The sequence below is a fragment of the Meles meles genome, chromosome 12, assembly GCF_922984935.1.
Source record: "Meles meles chromosome 12, mMelMel3.1 paternal haplotype, whole genome shotgun sequence".
Lineage (NCBI taxonomy): Eukaryota > Metazoa > Chordata > Mammalia > Carnivora > Mustelidae > Meles > Meles meles.
The window spans coordinates 68,604,368-68,620,318 of NC_060077.1; the positions used below are offsets into that span (position 1 = coordinate 68,604,368).

At 41.0% G+C, this 15,951-nt stretch overlaps 1 protein-coding gene across 2 annotated transcripts in view; it reads left to right on the top strand.

Moving 5' to 3' along the window:
* The first annotated feature begins 277 nt into the window (after positions 1-277).
* The window catches only part of C12H18orf25 (chromosome 12 C18orf25 homolog), an 85,590-nt gene continuing 69,916 nt past the window's right edge, over positions 278-15,951 (top strand). For both annotated transcript variants that reach the window (XM_046025606.1, XM_046025607.1), the window contains exon 1: positions 278-535. The gene's annotated coding sequence lies outside the window, so the exon portion shown is untranslated. The remainder of the gene's footprint in view (positions 536-15,951) is intronic.

Consider the following 15,951-nt stretch of genomic DNA (forward strand, 5'->3'; position numbering starts at 1 on the left):
TTTCCAGTCCCCTGGGAAGGGTGTTCCTGGAAGGGAGCTCCCTGATCAGATGGATGAACGCGGGAAAGAAGCGGGAGAAGCTGGTGCCCGCGCGCCGGGAGCTCTGCAGTGGGAGGAGCGCGGATTCCTTTCCGCCAGATGGCGCTCTCTGGCTTTCCCTTGGCTTCCCGCTCCAGTCCCTGGAGGCTGCCGCCGCAGTGGCCTCTCTAGCCGACCAGTGCCGGCTCTGTGGTTCCGGGCGGAAGTGAGGCGCCGAGCGGAACGGCCTCTGGTGACATTTTCTCCGGGCGGCGCGGACGAGTGAAGGGACTTGGTGGTGAAGGCTGTGAAGGTGGCGAAATTCGTTTTAGCTTCGGCGGGGCTTTGACCGCGACCTTCTGCTCGCCGCTGGGGCTTCTGCTGAGGAGGAGAAGGCGGCGGTGGCCGTCGCGTCCCGAGTCACCGCGGCCGGGGGAGTCCCGGCCGGGGGGTCGGTCCGTGCCCCGACGGGGCGCGCGGAGCGGTCGAGGAGGTGCAGAGCTGTCGCGAAGCTCAGGTGAGCCGGGAAGGTGCGCAGGGCTGGGGCCCGGCTGCGTCCTCGGGAGGGGTCGGGTTGGGTTGGAGGGGTACGGGCCGCGGGTGTAGGCTGTGCGGCGCCCGGGCTGCGGGGTCGTGACGGGCCCGGCCGGCGGGCGCAGAGTGCTCGCGCCGGGACTTGGCGGGAGGCACAGCCCGGGTGGAGGTCCCCGACAAGAGCGGAATCGCTGGACGCCTTGTTCGTCCGCCCGCCGGTGACCCTCAGGTCCTCCCGGCCCGGGCGAGCTGGCGGGCCGAGTTCCCTCTCCCCTTCCCCGGGCCGCGGGCCCCTCTCTCCGGGGGCGGAGAGGAGGCTGGTGGTGCCGCTGCCCGCGGGCCGCGCAGGGGAGCAGCTTTTCTGCCCTAGAGTTGTCTTTATGCAACTTTCCGGCGCCCCGGCCCGCGGGAGAAGCGGCGGCAGCAGCCTTGCCAACTCTGCCAGCTCCGCGAGCTGGGATCTGGCGCCGACACCTGCCACTGCTCCCGGGAGCCCGGGCGGCCGCCCGAGCGCCGCGGTTGCCGGGGCCTAGGAGGAGGGAGAAAAGGCTTCCTTTGGCTGGCGCCGCCTGCCTCTCGGTGCTTCCACCACCTTCGGTCGGCAGACGCCGCCAGTCGATGGGAGGGATGTGTCAGCCTCCAAAATTGACCTCTTCTGGAGAGTTTGTCAACTTTATGTAGAAAATAGGCGCAGATGTAAACTGACGGGCCCCAAGTTAAAGATCATTGTCTTCTTTGACTCTTCCCAGGGAGTTTTCACTTCTCCCCAGTAGCACTTCATGCTTTGTAACTTATTTCTTACAGCACCGACCTCCGTTCTTTGTTGGGGCCGCAGCTCCCACGAGAAACCGCAGGTCATTCATTTTCTCTTTTAAGTCCTCCTCTCCGCTGTCGCGCGGAATAGATGCTCGCAGGTTGAACGAATGAACCTCTGTCTCTACTTGTTCTTCCAGATCGAACCGCCTGAGCAGTTTATGCTTAGATGTGCTTTTCATTTCTTGACTGAGCTTTTGCTTTCTGAATCCATCCACCCAGTAGGATGAAAATCCCACTGATGATGCTTTGTCAAGGTTGGACCTCTTAATTACAAATACATCTGGCAGTTTTGCTTAGGCTATTATTGTGTAGTGTCGTTGGGCACATGCTAACAGTTTGAATCACTTCCTTTCTTCTCCTGGGATATTTTAAGGATGGAGGCTATTAACTTTCTAATGTAGTTTTGCTGATGCAGGCAATCTGGATTCCTTCAGTAAGAGCATTGCCTTTTGGTTTAACAAGCATTTTTAGAGGCTTACAATTGATAGTTATTACCTGATGTCCTGAGGAGTCACAACGCTAACCGTTTGTTAGTGGGAAGTGTAATATTTTGGCCGTCTAATCTGGCCAATACGATGCTTCATTCAGTGCTTTATGCACAGTAGGTGCTCAGTAATATAAAATTGAGTTAAGTCTTAATTAAGGAAACTAAGACGGAATTTACTGCAGTGACCTATGCTGCTTTAAAAAGAATCTTACTGAAATTTCATGCAATTCCATTGAGAAATAAAAATATTTTTAGCCCTTTTTAAATTAGAGTGCTTTTCAGTATCACTGTACTCTTAAAACTTCAAACCATGTTTGTTTTTCATAATAACATTTTGTAGATACAAACTTCAAAATAAGTGGGGTGCCTGCTCAGTTGTTAAGCGTCTGCCTTTGGCTCAGGTCCTGATGGATCGAGCCCCATATTGGGCTCCCTGTTCCGCGGGAAGCTTACTTCTCCTTCTCCCACTCCCCCTGGTTGTGTTCCCTCTCTCGTGTCTTTCCCTGTCAAATGAATACATAAAATATTTTAAAAAACCCTTCAGTATAGGTGTGTGCAATATGAAAGGCAGAGAGAAACTTCAAGGTAATTATATCTAAAGCATCAGCTAAATGATTTCTTTCTTTTTAAAAAAAAATTTGTTTTTACGTTTATTTGACAGAGGTCACAAGTAGGCAGAGAGGCAGGCAGAGAGAGGGGGGGGAAGCAGGCTCCCCACCGAGCATAGAGCCTGATGCCGGGCTCCATCCCAGGGTGCTGGAATCATGACCTGAGCCGAAGGCAGAGGCTTTTTTTTTTTTTTTTTAAGATTTTTTATTTATTTATTTGACAGAGATCACAAGTAGGCAGAGAGGCCGGAAGACAGAGAGGAAGGGAAGCAGGCTTCCCTGCTGAGCAGAGAGCCCGATGCGGGGCTGGATCCCAGGACCCTGAGATCATGACCTGAGCTGAAGGCAGAGGCTTTAACCCACTGAGCCCACCCAGGCGTCCCCAGCTAAATGATTTCTTAATGAAAAAATTTTTTCTGACATCTTTTTGTGAAAAAGGAGTGAAGCTGGAGACTTTCCTCAGTGCTAGCTTCATATTAAGTTCACAGTGTAGTTGTTATATTACTCACTAATTTAGTTTATATTTACTCTTAAGTGCATTTATGAAAGTGTCCTAATACTCTTTGTCTTGTACTCTTTGTGATTAATCCAAGATCTGTATATTAAAAAAAATTCAGCTTAAATTTTAATTTAATGCAGTTCTGTTGGAACTGAGTGCTTAGTATTTGTCCTTCAAAGATTTTATTTTGTAAGTGACATTGGTACCTTAAGTCTCATTACTATACGACTGGTAACTTCTCCAGGCTTGTGTAACTTGTAAACTCATTATTCAAGGAGTTGTTTTGCTGGGATCTTCAATCTTAAGAGTTTTGTTCTGACATCTACATGAGTAAACTTGATGTATGTGCAGTTAGAATGGTTTTGTTTTTGTTTTATCTTCCTTTTAAAGTTTGGTACTGGTATAAGAGACTCAAACCCTATGTAATTTTGGTGAATTTTCTTAGACCTTCCTGTAAAACATTAAAAATGTTCTATCTTTTAAAAAATTTTTTATTTATTTATTTGACAGAGAGAGAGGGAGAGAGAGAACGTGAGTGCGTGTGCACCCACACCGCGAGCAGCAGGAGGGTCAGAGGGAGAAGCGGACTCCCGGCTGGGCAGGAAGCCCATGCTGGGCTGGATCCTAGGACTTGAGCTAAAGGCAAACACTTAACTGATTGAGCCACCCAGGCTTCCCAAAAATGTGCTACTTAAAAAATTTTTTTTTTTTTAATTTGAGAGAAAGAGTGAGAGAGAGAAGGAGAGAGAGAAGGTCAGAGGGAGAAGCAGACTCCCCATGGAGCTGGGAGCCTGATGTGGGACTTGATCCCGGGACTCTGGGATCATGACCTGAGCCGAAGGCAGTTGCTTAGCCAACTGAGCCACCCAGGCAGCCCGCTACTTTTACAAAATTTTTATTTTTAAATACTACACCTAATGTGGGGTTGAGACGCACAATCCCGAGATCAAGAGTCATATGCACTATGGATTGAGCCAGCCAGATGCCCCTCAAAATGTGCTATTAATGTGTTTTCTTTTGAACCATACTGATTATGGTATTCTATATTATTTTAGGAAAGAATCTGTGGCCAAATAAATTTTCTTAGCTGTAGTAAAAATGAAATAGACATATTAATAATTGGGGAAGAGCTACTGAAAACTTTGAGCAAACAGAGGACAACACATTCAGGTAGAACCTCTTTATTCTTACAACACTAATTTATTGATTGCCTACTATGTGTCGCTAATGCTCTAGTTGCTAGAGATGTACTTGTGAAAAGGACTGACAAGGTCCTGATGCTGAAAGAACAAACATTTAAACCTGAGTTTAAGATGAGTTTCCAGGTGGGCATTCCAGCCTAGGTAACTGCTTACCCAGAGTCATGAGTATCAGTCTTGACTGGGTAAGTGTGGCCAGTGCCTTGAGTTCACAAAGGGGTAGGTTGTGAAGGTACCTTAGTCTGCTAAAGTGTTTTTTTTCCTTTTAGGGGTAAAAAGCTCAGGTGGAATATGAAGGATATGATAGGCATTCCTTTTGAAAAATTTTCTTCATCCTTATCTTCAATGAGTAGAAATGTTACTGGTTTAATTTTATTATTATTATTATTTAAAGATTTTATTTATTTATTTTGACACAGAGAGAGAGAAATCACAACTAGGTAGAGAGGCAAGCATAGAGAGGGGGAAGCAGACTCTCTGCCGAGCAGGGAGTCCGCTGCGGGACTCGATCCCAGGACCCTGTGATCATCACCCGAGCGGAAGTCAGAGGCCTAACCCACTGAGCCATCCAGGCGCCCCTATTATTATTATTTTAGAGTGAGCAAGCGAATGAGTGAGTGGAGAGGAGCAGAGGGAGAAGAGGAGAGAGAGAATTTTAAGCAGGTTCAATACTCAGTGTGGAGCCTTATGCTGAGCTCAGTCCCAGGACCCAGGACCCTGAGATCATGACCTGAGCTGAAATCAAGAGTCAGACACTCAATCAACTGAGCCATCCAGGTGCTCCACTGGTTTTCTTTTTTATTTTGGGTTTGATTCTTATTTGTCAGACTAATTTGATAGTTACTTTTCTTTAGGTTTTAAATATAAATTTGATTGTTGTCAAGAAACTTTTCTAAATCCTTTTAGGGTTTATCTTTTTTTTTTTTTTTTTTTTAAGGGTTTATCCTTAAAGTGTACCTGTCTTTCTTACTCTTTCGGGGCTCATGATAGGAGAAATAAACAGTGTTTTCTGCTTCTGTGTGGGCAGCCTCTCAGCACAAGTGGGATTGATGTTCAGTCAGTTTTCACACTCAGCCTTCAAGTCCTTGTGGTAAAAGGAAGGAGCAGGGTGAAACTAAAAAGTATTTTATATTCCTTCTGTATTTCTGGGCTAAGGGAGGAAATGTGTGTTGTATATATTAAACATACTTTTCATAACACATTAGTAACAGATGATAATACTGAACGTGGTTTAAAAATAATAGAAAACTAGTATGACTCAGATTTGATGATTGTCTTGTTTAGGATTTGTGGCTTTATAGTGTTCATTTTAAGTTTTGTTTCTGTTCTCTCTCATGTCTTCATTCAAAACAGGGACCTCCAATTCTGTCACTGAATAGCCAAAAGATAGATGGTGTAAACCCTAAGTTACTAATTTGACCTGATTCAATTTTAAAACAACCTGGATGGGTATTTTCTAGTTAAGATTAATTAAAAGTAGAAACCTACTACATAACTGCCATGTTTGTTTGTGAGGGTATTTATACCTTTTTAAATCAGAAGCCCATTTACTGAGTACTTAGGTGCCAGTTGGGGATGGGTAGAAAGATGAAAGAAAATTTCTGCATGAGGTACTCAAATCTAGTGAGCCAGATGACCTTTAAGTTTCTTTCCTGTCCTAAAATGTGAAGAAAAGTAGGCTATAGCAGAAAAACATATAGTGAAGTGTAGGATGGAGTTAGTCTTTTCCTTTATAAAATCATTTTAAATAAGGTATTGGAGAATGAGGTTTTTCCTAACTAGGTCTTTAAATGTGAAAGAAAATGACTGGAGACTTGAGTGTTCTTTTTTGTACTGCAAAATACTTTTTCCTCTGTCTGGAATTCAAGTCCATGTATTAGTAAATTAGTTTTGATTGTTCAAAGAGCAACAAAATTAAATCTTTAAAAATTTATAGCAGTCATTCCTAAGAATTTAGATAAACTAGGCTTGTGCTTAGGTAATCTAGAATTTTAAGTTTTCATTAGCATGATAAACATTTGGGAAACAAGATACTGACTGAAGTGTCCAGAAGTTATTTTATACTGAGTTGTCTGGTTTAAAGAAAAAAAAAATTTTTATGATGTTCTGAGTCAGCATTTTGCTAGGTGCCTTATAATTAGAGAAAGGTATTGTTGGGGATAGGGAAATTGGGTGTGGATTAAAACTCTGGGAAAACAGGACTGTTTTCCTTTCTGTATTAAGAACAAAAACCTCATGTGGTTAAGATTTTAAGTGGAACTCTGTCTGCCTTAGTTTTAACCTAGCATAGGAGCATCATTTATTCTTACATCAGTGCTTTATCAAGGGTTTCCCATTACTTTATTCCACTACAGTCCATCAAATAATTGCTATGTTAAGTTTTTGACACCATTTATCTAGGGGACCTCAGGTCCTGGCATATGATGACCCATCTTTATCCCATCTTTATGTGTACTGTATTTTGAGGGAGATAGAAATGGCCAGAGCAGAGATCTTGGAGGAAATCTGGAACGTGTGTTTTAAAGTATTCTTGATTTACACTCATAGTGCTTTTGAGTACTTAGAGGGTCTCATATTAGCCATGGTGCATTCTTTGCATGTGGTAACTTCTTGGCTCTTGATGCTGGTTTATTCACAGCCGGGGGCTGGGCCAGTTGCATGTCAGTAGTGGTGGTATCTGCAACATGAAGTGATTTGAGCAGCCATTATCACTCTTGGCCTATTTATAGAGGTTGTATCAGTGGAGGAAGGTTGGCTGGCAAGCGAGCAGAGCTGCTGTCTTCCCGTGGTTGCAGTCTCACAATTTATATTTCAGTCTAGGTGGGCCAAATCCATTCAGCTGTGTTAATTTCTAATGTTTCTTTTCTGTACTCCAATTTTTTAGCACTTCAGTTTCTTAGTCAACTTCACTCCTGAAGGAAAAAACCCAAATAACTATTACCACACTGAAGATAATTAGCACTAATTTCTTACTATCATATGATATGTAGTGTTCACATTGCTCCATTATCTCATAAATGTATTTTTACATTTATTCAGACTGAGTCAAAAAGGTCTGTGTATTGTTTGGTAATCTAAATGTTCCCCCTACATTTTTTCCCCTGGCAAATAACTTGTTGAAGAAACAGTTTTCCCCATTTGAATTTGTCAGTTACATTCCTATGGTGGTTTTAAACATGTTCCTCTGTCTCTCGGTCTCTTGTTATTTGGTATTAGGTTTAGAGGCTTGATCAGATTCAATTTTTATACTCTGTGTGTGTGTGTTTTAAGATTTTATTTATTTGACAGAGAGTGCAAGAGCGGGAACACACACACAAGCAGGGGGAGTGGGAGAGGGAGAAGCAGACTCCTCACTGAGCAGGGAAGCTGATGTGGGACTCCATCGCAGGACCTTGGGATCATGACCCAGTCCCAAGGCAGACACTTAACCAACTGAGCCACCCAAGCACCCCTGTAATGTATAGTTTCTCTCCTTTTTCTTTGAAGGGGCAAAAATATACCTTGTTAGATCATGTTGAGTAGTTGTATCAGGAGGCACATAATGTTTGGTTCTCTGTGGTGTTAGCAGCTGTTGACACCCATTGCTGAGCTGCGTTACTTAATTACTCCTAATTCCTCACTCTGAATGCCTTTCATCATTCTCATTTCTGAGGCTTTTATCCTGTACCTTGTTTATAGCCTCTTCAACCTCTTCCTTTTGAGAGCTAAGGGAAGGGATGAGTTGCTGTGGAGAAGAGGGCTGTTTCCACTACATCATTATATTGTAGTGGTTTTATTTCAGTCCTGATCTTTGGTTCCTGGACTGTACATATTATCTATGCTACCTGCAACTTCTTAGTGAAAAAACTAACCCCAAATACAACAAGTAATCAAAAGAAGTCCTTTGGGAGCAAAATTTGTTTTGAGATATTGGTGCTTACTAAGGTAAGAATACTGTTGTTATTAAAGTAGGATAGTGGGCGCCTGGGTGGCTCAGTCAGTTAAGTATCTGCAGTTGGCTCAGGCATGATTCCAGGGTACTGGGATTGAGTCCTGCATCAGGCTCCCTGCTCAGTGGGGAAGTCTTTTTGTCCCTCTGGCCCTTACCCCCAGTCGTGCTCATGTGCTCTATCTCAAAAGAAATAAAATCTTTAAAAAAAAAGAAGTGTGCATATATAAAAATTAGAAAAAAGGTTGATTTTTCTATTTCAAAAGATTTGGCAACATCACTGTTAAAGACATAGTGGATTCTCTTCCTAGAACTGCGGGCTTTGTTTGGATTTTTAGTAAGATAATTCTACCTTTTACCTTATTTGTGTTATGTTGCCTAAAAAATTTAGTTTAGTAGTGTCTGATTTTTTTTTTAAGATTTTATTTATTTATTTGATAGACAGAGATCAGAAGTAGGCAGAGAGGCACACACAGAGAGAGGAAGGGAAGCAGGCTCCCTGCCGAGCAGAGAGCCCGATGCGGGGCTCCATCCCAGGACCCTGGGATCATGACCTGAGCCGAAGGCAATGGCTTTAACCCACTGAGTCACCCAAGTGCCCCAGTAGTGTCTGATTTTTGCATCTTTATGCATAAGTTCACAAACATTTATATATAGTATTCTAATTAGGGAAAAATACCAGGATACTAGCTGTGGTGTCCATTTTTGTGTTAGGGGTTTTTTTTTTTTTTTTTTAAGTTTTTATTTATTTATTTGACAGAGAGAGACAGCACGAGAGGGAACACAACCAGAGGGAATGGGAGAGGGAGAAACAGGTCTCCTACTGAGCGGGGAGCCCCCATGAGGGGCTGGATCCCAGGACTCTGGGATCATCCCCTGAGCTGAAGGCAGATGCTTAATGATTGAGCCACCCAAGTGCCCCTGTCTTAGGTTTTATGTGGAAAGGAGAGTTACATTGTCAGAAATCATGTTGACTTTATGTAATGGAAAATATTTTTATATACAAATTGATAGTTCTGTTAAGCAAACAAGGGGTTTCATTAGTGGTCTTGGTGATTTTTAAAAATGATTCAGTTCATGGAGCACTGGGTGTGATGCCAAAACAATGAACACTGTTATGCTGTAAATAAACAAATAAAAATAAATAAAAAAAATGATTCAGTTCAGTTTAACAGTATTGTGTATAGGGGAAAAGACCATTAAGTATTAGGAACTGTGAATGAACTGAAAACAATGTAATCCCTGTTTTCAGAGGAGATTGCAATATAATAGGGCTGGAGGGAGTGAGTAAAAACATTTGCATAAGTAACTGGTTTCTTTTTATTACTTTCTTCATATTGTGCTGTTTCCCTCCTCCCCCATGTTTAAGGTTAACTCTTAATTTCGTGGGCTTAAATTTTCTGTTATTGCTGTGTGTGTTTGCTTGCTTTAAAAAATCACCCTCATAGCAGTGTATGTGTTATGTGCCACAGTCAGAAAAATCAGGTAATTTATTAGGTGCTAATTTTTTTTGGATGATTATTTATACTGTGATTCTCTCCCACCATTAGCTTGTCATATTATCTGTATCCAACTTGTCTGACATTGTGGAGTCACTTCATAATCTTTGACAGTTGCCCACACCAGCAGGAAGTAGGCTTACAAAACTGTTTGAAAGCCCTGCTTCATTCTAGTTTTATCTTCTTGGGTTGCAGTTTGTCTCTTGGTCTCTGTCTTCAGTTCATGTTTATATTTTATTTATTTATTTATTTTTTTTTTTTTTTTTTTTTTTTTTATATTTTAAAAAGTAAAACCATGCAAAACTTCAAAACACCTTAACTTGGGCCTTTTCTTTTAAGTTTTTGGTTATAGGGTAGGCAAAGTTAGGTAAAGAACTTAGAAAGTGGTTTTAAAGACCCATAATTGTCATAGAATTTTTTTTTTTTAACCTTGGTCCCAATTACTAGGAAAGTTATTACTACTGCAAGTGAGTCAGTAGAAGATGCAAGCTATGCAAGAATTGCAAGCATATGCAAGAATATGCAAGTAACTCTTGGAGGCAGAAATTTCTACTCTCTCAGAGTTAAGCTACATTGTTCGCGATGGTCTTGTGATTTCTTTTGTTTTTAAGGTCCATTCATATAAGAAGTGTTTTTATAGCAGTGTAGAAGCAGTCCAGTTGCTTTTAATTTTATTGCAAGGAGAGTGCATCGTTTTTGAATCATAGATTCAGTAATAAATGCATAGTTGAGGGGTGCCTGGCTGGCTCAGTCAGTAGAGCATGTGACTTGATCTCGCTCGGTGCTGTAAGTTAGATCCCCATGTTGGCTATAGAGATTATACTTGAAAGTATTTTTTTAAATAGAACAGCCTCTTTTATTTTTTTTAAGGGGAGAAGTACAGAGGGAGAGGGAGAGAGAAAACCTTAAGCAGGCTCCTTGCATGGTGTGGAATCCCATGTGGGTCTTGATCTCACAACCCTGAGATCATGACCTGAGCTGAAATTAAGAGTTTGATGCTTAACCAACTGAGCCACTTGTTTGTCCCCCAAATTAAAAAATCCTTAAAAAAACGCCAAAACAAACAAAAACCTGAACAAACACATGTAACTGAATATTTAAACTATAAGTCAGCTAACAGTTTTTGGATTTCAAAGCTAAACCAGTTAAAAAATTAACTTTAAAAAATTTGCTTAGACTGCTGTGAGGCTATTTGGACTGCACTTCCCTTGCTTAATAACTCCTTCCCTCCTTTATATGGCATAGTTTTTACTTATTTTTAAAAAAAGATTTTATGGAGAGCACAGAGGGAGAAGCAGACTCCCTGCTGAGCAGAGAGCCTGATGGCAGAGCTTGATCCCAGGACCCTGAGATCATGACCTGAGCTGAAGGCAGATGCTTAACCAACTGAGCCACCCAAGTACCCTGGCATAGTTTTTCCTTTTATTGATTAATTGTATGGTATGCCTTGGGCATGGTTTTAAATACGTGCAGTATGGAAAAGTACACTGCTTTTTTCAGATATAAAGATACCGAAGAGGTGGTGGTTGTGTGGTTTCTATAAAGTGAATAAAAACAATGGATATTTGTTTTTAGGGAAAGTTATCAAAGGAGTATCCTTGTTTACCTTCTTAAGTGTAAAATGTAGATATATTTTAATTTATACAAAAGATTTTTTTTTTAAATATTTTATTTATTTGACAGAGAAAGATCACAAGTAGGCAGAGAGGCAGGCAGAGAGAGAGGAGGAAGCAGGCTCCCTGCGGAGCAGAGAGCCCGATACGGGGCTCGATCCCAGGACCCTGGGATCATGACCTGAGCTGAAGTCAGAGGCTTTAACCCACTGAGCCACCCAGGTGCCCCTACAAAATATTTTTTTTTTTTTGGTTCAAGTTTTTTTTTTTTTTTTTTTTTAAGTAATCTGCACTGCCAGTGGGGGACTTGAACCCATGATCCCAAGATCAAGAATTGAACACTCAGGGCACCTGGGTGGCTCAGTTGGTTAAGCATCTGCCTTTGGCTCAGATCATGATCCAGGGTTCTGGGATCGAGCACTGCATTGGGTTCCTTGCTTAGTGGAGAGCCTGCTTCTCCTTCTCCCTCTGCTTGCCGCTCCCCCTTTTTGAGTGCCCCCTCTCTCTGTCAAAAAGTAGTATCTTGAAAAGAAAGAAAAAAAGAGTTGCCCATTTTTCCAGCTGAACCAGCCAGGTGCCCCACAAAACATGTATTCTTGTATAATTGTGGGTAAAACTGAATAATGAAGTAGCTTAGTATTTAAACATTAATAGCTTATATTAATTGAGCCATAGATTGAAGGAAAGAAAAAATTGCATGTCATTTGCATTTCCTATAGCTGCTATTGAAAAAAAAAATGTTAAGCCTTTATCATTATTGTATATCTCTGAAAGGCATGTGTTAATAATATGTAGTTTATTTGTAGATAAAGTTAGTGCTGAAGTAAAGGGTAACTGCACTTGTAGCAGAGTTTGTTCTTAAAATTTTTAAATGGTTGGGAAATTATTAAAAAAACAAGAGATTTTAAAAGATTTTATTTATTTATTTCACAGACAGAGATCACAAGTAGGCAGAGAGAGAGGAGAAAGCAGGCTCCCCACGGAGCAGAGAGCCCGATGTGGGGCTCAATTCCAGGACCCTGGGATCATGACCTGAGCTGAAGGCAGAGGCTTTAACCCACTGAGCCACCCAGGAGCTCCTAAAAAAATAAAGAGATTTTATTTTATTTTATTTTTAAAAAATATTTTATTTATTTATTTGACAGAGAGAGAAAGATCACAAGTAGGCAGAGAGGCTGGCAGAGAGAGAGGAGGAAGCAGGCTTCATGCTGAGCAGAGAGCCCGATGCGGGGCTGGATCCCAGGACCCTGAGATCATGACCTGAGCCGAAGGCAGAGGCTTAACCCACTAAGCCACCCAGGCGCCCCCCAAAATAAGAGATTTTAAAAGCCAGTGTTTGAAATAGCAAAATGTCCTTAAGATTCTATTTTAATGAGACCTATTTTTAATAAAGGATATCCACAGGCCCTAGCAAAATATCTTTTGCTTCATAAATACTGTATAAATATATGTTGTTCAACAAATATTAAGTGTCTGGCAGGTTTGGGGTATTTTTCTAAATGCTGCAGGTACAGTAATCAATGCGACAAATTCCCTGCCCTCTTATGTCTTATATTCTATGAAGTAGACAGACAATAAACTGTAAACACAAATGAGCAAGGTAATTTTAGTTTCCTTTTAAAAAATAGAGAATAATGGGGATATGAGAGAGGAGGTGTTTTAGTGTATTTAAGGAAGGCCTTTTAAAGATGGTTTTGAATTGAGATCTTAAAATACAAGAGCAAGCCAGATTTCAAAATAGCGACTACCTTTCCTTGTAGTGGGAACAGCAAGGGCAAAATCTCCTGAATCAGAGAAGATCTTAGCATGTTGAAGAATTTGGAGCCTAATGAAGCAAAATGATGCTGAAGTGAGACTTGAGCAACACAGGCCTTTCTGAAGAAACTGTAGGTCTAAGCAAGGAACAGTCTTGTTTACCTTTTTTTTTTAAAGATTTTATTTATTTGATATATATGGAGAGATCACAAGTAGATAGAGAGGCAAGTAGAGAGAGAGGGGGAAGCAGGCTCCCCGCCAAGCACAGAGCCCGACGTGGGGCTCGATCCCAGGACCCTGAGATCATGACCCGAGCCGAAGGCAGAGGCTTAACCCACTGAGCCACCCAGGTGCCCCTTGTTTACCTTTTTTGATGTACAGTGTCACACAGAGGAGTTATTCTTGTATATTTATGGGCAAAACCTGAATTTTAAATATCAAACCTCAAATACATTAGGAAAACTTACTTTAAAGGAGTCTGATGAAAGCCATATCTTTAAAATGTATAACCTAAATGATCTTTTGTAAAGATCCAGATGTTCAGAGTTTTCATTTTGGTTAAAGGAGGCTACTTGTGTGTCTTAGGTTAAGAAACAGGTTGGAAATTCAGAAACTGTTCTAAATATATCTATGTAAGTCTATCTAAATATATCTTGGCCATTGACCTACATATTCTTTTCTTAGAAATGAGCATTATATTTTTCAGGTTAACTATGAGCAGTAATTAATAAAAATAATTAAAATGTTCTGGAAACCTAAATGGAATTGTTTAGATAGTTGTCAGTGTGGCTAGACCACTTACTGTGTGTTATCTTTTTAAATTGTAGCTTTGTAAAAAGCCTGCAAATAGGCAATAAAACAGTCATCAGTTTGTTTTTAAAAATAGCAACGGAAGCATTCTTTTAGTAGGCTTTTCAGTTGAAATCGCCTGTATTTTTTTTTGCTTTTTAAAATATTCCTTGAGGGGTGCGTGGGAGGCTCTGTGAGTTGGGCATCCAACTCCTATAATTTCAGCTCAGGTCACGATCTAATCTCATGGGTGGAGAGCTCGCACATTGAGTTGGGCTTTCCATTCAGCAGGAAGTCTGCTTGGGATTCTCTCCCTCTGTTCCTCCCCCACGTATGCATGTACTCTCACAAATTAATAAATCTTTATTTATTTTAAATATTAAAATTAATATTTAAAATATTTAAACATCTTTTTATTTTATATATTATATATTTATATATTATACTTATAATATATATATTTATATATATTAAATATTTAAATATCTTTTTATTTGAGAGAGCCAGAGAGGGAGAGAGCACAAGCAGCATGAGGGCAGGGGGAGAAGCTGATTCCCCACTGAGCAGGGAGCCCAATGTGGGACTTGATCCTGGGACTCAGGGATCATGACCTGAGCCGAAGTAGATCCTTACCAACTGAGACACCCAGTTGCCCCAATAAATAAATTTTTGAAAATGAAATAACCCTTGAACGTTTTTAAAACATTGAGATCTTGGCTGATTCATGGTTGAGTTTTATGCTGTATCTAATAGTCCTCAGCAATAGTGCTTATAGGCACTAGTTTTCTGATGCTGAGAAGCAAAGGCCAGTGCAATGCAGATTGCTCTCATGTCCGCTTTTCAGTGAAGACTGCAAGTAAATCCGTTAACTTTGATGGTTTTCTGTGAGCAGTGACTCTAGCTCTTATAGAAATGGTATGCAAAAGATGACTAACATGTATATTGTAGCATCATATGCACTTTTTAAAAAGCAAAAATGAGATTTAATAGGTTCCTTTAATTTTGATAAGTTTTGTGTGCAGCTGGCCTCTAACCTAGTTGGAGCTAGGAACTTGACATCGGGGCACTATTTTTCCTGTTTGTTTACTGGCTCTCTACTGCTTTTCTTTGTGGGCTTCGTTTTCAGTCAGGCTTTGTTCTTATGAGGGCAAAGTTGGCTTCCCAGTAGCTCCAAGCTTACAATTTCCTAAGCATTAAAAAAAAAAAAAACGAATAAACTATATTTTAGACCAGTTTTAGGTTTGCTGAAAAATTGAGAGAAAGTACAAAGAGTTCCTCCTCTTCAGTTTTCCTATTGGTGCATTTGTTAACAACTATGAGCTAATATTGATACATTACAAAAGTCCAAGTTTATATTAGGTCTCACTTTTTGTGTTGAAGAATAGAGATAACATAACACAGAATAAAAGTCCTGGGGATTTTGACAACTGCCTGCCTGTCATTATGGTATCCAACAGAATAGTTTCACTGCCCTGGAGATCTCCTTTGCTTCACCTGTTATTCCTCTCCCTTCTCCATTTCTCCTTGGCAACCGTGGGGTTTTTTTGGTGGTGTATTTGTCTTAATAGGCTTTATTTTTCTTTTTTGGTAGTTTGTTTACAGCAAAATCAAGTGGAAGATACAGAGATTTTTCCATATACCCCTTGCTCCCACATATTATCAACGTGCCCCATCAGAGTGGTACATTTCTAACAACTGAGGAACCTGCATTGACACATCATCACCCAGAGTCTGTAGTTAACATTAGAGCTCATTCTTGGTGTTGTATAGTTTTTGGGTTTGGACAGATTTATAATGTATATCCACCACTGTAATACTATACAGAGTAGTTTCATTCCCTAAAAATCCCATGTGCTCCACCTGCTCATTTTTCCCTCCTCCAAACTTCTGGCAACCACTGAGTTTTTTAGTGTCTCTTCTCCATAGTTTTGCCTTTTCAAGAATGTCATATAGTTTGAATTATAGAGTATGTAGCCTTTCACATTGGCTTTTTTTTTTTAAAAATATTTTATTTATTTATTTGACAGAGAGAGAGAGGTCACAAGTAGGCAGAGAGGCAGGCAGATAGAGAGGGGGAAGCAGGCTCCCTGTGGAGCAGAGAGCCCGATGCGGGGCTGGATCCCAGGACCCTGAGATCATGACCTGAGCCGAAGGCAGAGGCTTAAACCACTGAGCCACCCAGGCGCCCCTCACATTAGCTTTTTTA